The following is a 2,825-nucleotide window of genomic DNA, read 5'->3' on the forward strand; positions in this document are numbered from 1 at the left end:
AACTTCTGATAAGTTACCTGTCTTATCTGCCACTGCACCATTGTTCACCACAGGCAATTTTCTAGTGGTTTGTCTAATTTGCTTTTAAAAACCCAAAACAAATTGTGCTTTTGCTATTTCCTGTAGAAAGATGATATTCAATGAGAATCAACAACCATATATATAATTTATTTCAATTATATATGATGTCATCAGGACTTTATCATCCAGATAAAATTCAAGCAGAAAAATATTTTTATTTGTATATGTTCGGACAACTTCTGGCATTGTGGGGATGTGTTCTTTTTCATAGTATAAATTTTATGCCTCAGTGCACAACAGCTGCTGTGTTCTACAGGAGACTTCTGAGGAGACAGATTTATATAATACAGTCATAATTTAGTCATTAATATGAAGATGTTTTATCAATTACCTAAGCAAAAGTACCCTGCAGAATTGATACCTTTGTAGTTATTAAAAAGTGGTGACTATCTTAAATTAGTTATTGGAAATAAGGAATTCAGCAACAGAAATTAATCACTGTCACATCCTTGTGCATGTCTTGTGGATGCTAGGCTGTGTAGAACATTTGTTTGGAAAAAGGAAAAATATTATTATGATACCCTTAATAGAAACAGACAATCAAACAAATCTTAATTTGAAAAGGTTTTTGCAGTCATAAATCATAATGCCACTGTGTGGAGGAAAAACATCTTCATAACTGTATGACCTTGGTTCAGAGGGCCACATTCTGGGAGGGGTATGCTCTCATCAGACATTTTTCTTTTTCCATTTCAAAGACATGACATTTTTTCCAAAAAACAAAGTTAAAGACATGCATTCTAGCTCCTGGTAAAATCATGTTGTATTTATCCTTACATTTTGTGGCAATTAAATATGTATTTCACCGGTGTGTTAATATTATCTCTGTCTCTGTTAACAGATACCTTATGGTTATTTGCAATGTCACTGAAGCCAGCACAAATTAAAGGTCAATATATTTTTAACATAAAGACCAGTATGCTGTTAGGGTCATGAGTACTTGGGCTGAACAGGGTGAAGTAAAAGCAACTAAATGAAAAATGTGTATATGGAACTTAAGCTGCACAAACATCAGTTGGGGGTGCAATGTGGCTTAGCGGCCATTCAGGCAATCTGCCCATACTATTGAGAGAGGATTTATTTTTGCATACATATGTATATTAAAGATAGTAATCACATCTTCATTCCCATTGAAAGGGAGAAGATAGTAGAATATTGAGCAAATCAAAGGCTGAAATGATGAAGATATTTATCTTCAGCCTAAGAAGAGATTAGTATGAATTTAAAATAATGAATAACTGGATAGCAAATTAAGATAGATGTATTGTAGTTTTTTACAGAGTTTACTGTATTCTTTATTTACAAAAGCTACTGTCACTTCACGTGTTACGTCAGTGGTAGGCAACCAGCATAGTTACAAAAGATGAGGGAGATGTTTTGTGAATTAATATAGTTGAGCTAACCTATATAGTTGATACGATTTATATAATTGAGGTAGCTGCTATTCACCTACCAGGCCTGTTTATCTCCCTCAGTTATATCCCTGAGATGCACCGAGAATGGCACTCCAGTGCCCATACAGTGTGCATACATTTAGAAGAAGGTTATTACCCTGCCAAAGAACAGGGTAAAGGGTGTAAAGGGCATATGGTGTGAAGACAAGAGAGAGGAAAGTTAAAGTGATGTGGACTGTGGAACTGAACCTATATCTGCCGAGCCCATCTTTGATACCTGAACTACATCTAGTCATTGAACAGCCTGAGCTGGTTGTGTTTTGAGATACGGTGGTGAATGTGGACTAAAAAAAACCCGTAAGATTTATCTTCTGAAAAGGAAATAAAAATCTGTCACTACTGAAGCAATGAAGGGCATAGCAAAAGATTAGTTATATTGTTCCCCGGTAAATGTTTGTCGTCTATCAGCATGTGAACTTGTACTGTGTCTGGCTTACATCATTGCTGTGGATACCTACTTGACCATCTCTCTGTGTACTGGGATGCACTTCCTGCAGGTTTTTTCAAACAAGGATTTTTGGAGTAACATTTTGGAGTAATTTTTGAGTGTGACAGGTTTTCTGCTGTAAAATGAACAGGCCCCATAAAAACCAGCTCAGCAGTATCGCATAATTTTTTTCAGGTCACCTTTAAAGACAGACATGGTGTTCCTACTGTGCTACATGCCCCCAGCAAACTGCTTCCTTAGCAGGGGCTCTGTCGTTTTATTGATAGCACAACTAACTACAGATAAACCCTCTGATTCGGTAAGTCCCCCGTTACCTCCCTGAAACAAAGCATCTCCTACTGTGTTTCCTAACTATCAGATGATCAAAAAACTGAACTGTGAAAACAACAGTAACCATGAATCTTCCTTTCAGAATCCAGTTTTTGAAATAAAAATCTTATAATAAATTAGTAGATGAATGAAATATATCTCATTAATATACATTATAGCAGTGAGAGAGAGCAGATTTTGTGCTAATTAAGAAAATACAGTAAGTTGGAGAGAGTTCAGCTTTGCTCTTTTACTAATGAGCTGTATGATGTGGACAGTTAGTCATTTAAATTACGGCATGGTATGCGATTCGGATGACACCTACAATTGCCGATCCATAGAGCAGATGAATAATGATTGTGTATAAGGAGACGCATTATCCAGCTTATCTGTACACAGGTTCACGCTGTGATCTTGGAATATTTTTCTATTTGCTCTCACTGAAGAACGCACCCACAAGGTTTCAACACCCACTATGAAAGGAGAATCTGAAGAGTTACTGACTTGATTGTATACATCAGCTATATGTCAAA

Source organism: Charadrius vociferus, unplaced genomic scaffold (genome assembly GCF_000708025.1).
Source record: "Charadrius vociferus isolate BGI_N301 unplaced genomic scaffold, ASM70802v2 scaffold142, whole genome shotgun sequence".
Classification (NCBI taxonomy): Eukaryota; Metazoa; Chordata; class Aves; order Charadriiformes; family Charadriidae; genus Charadrius; species Charadrius vociferus.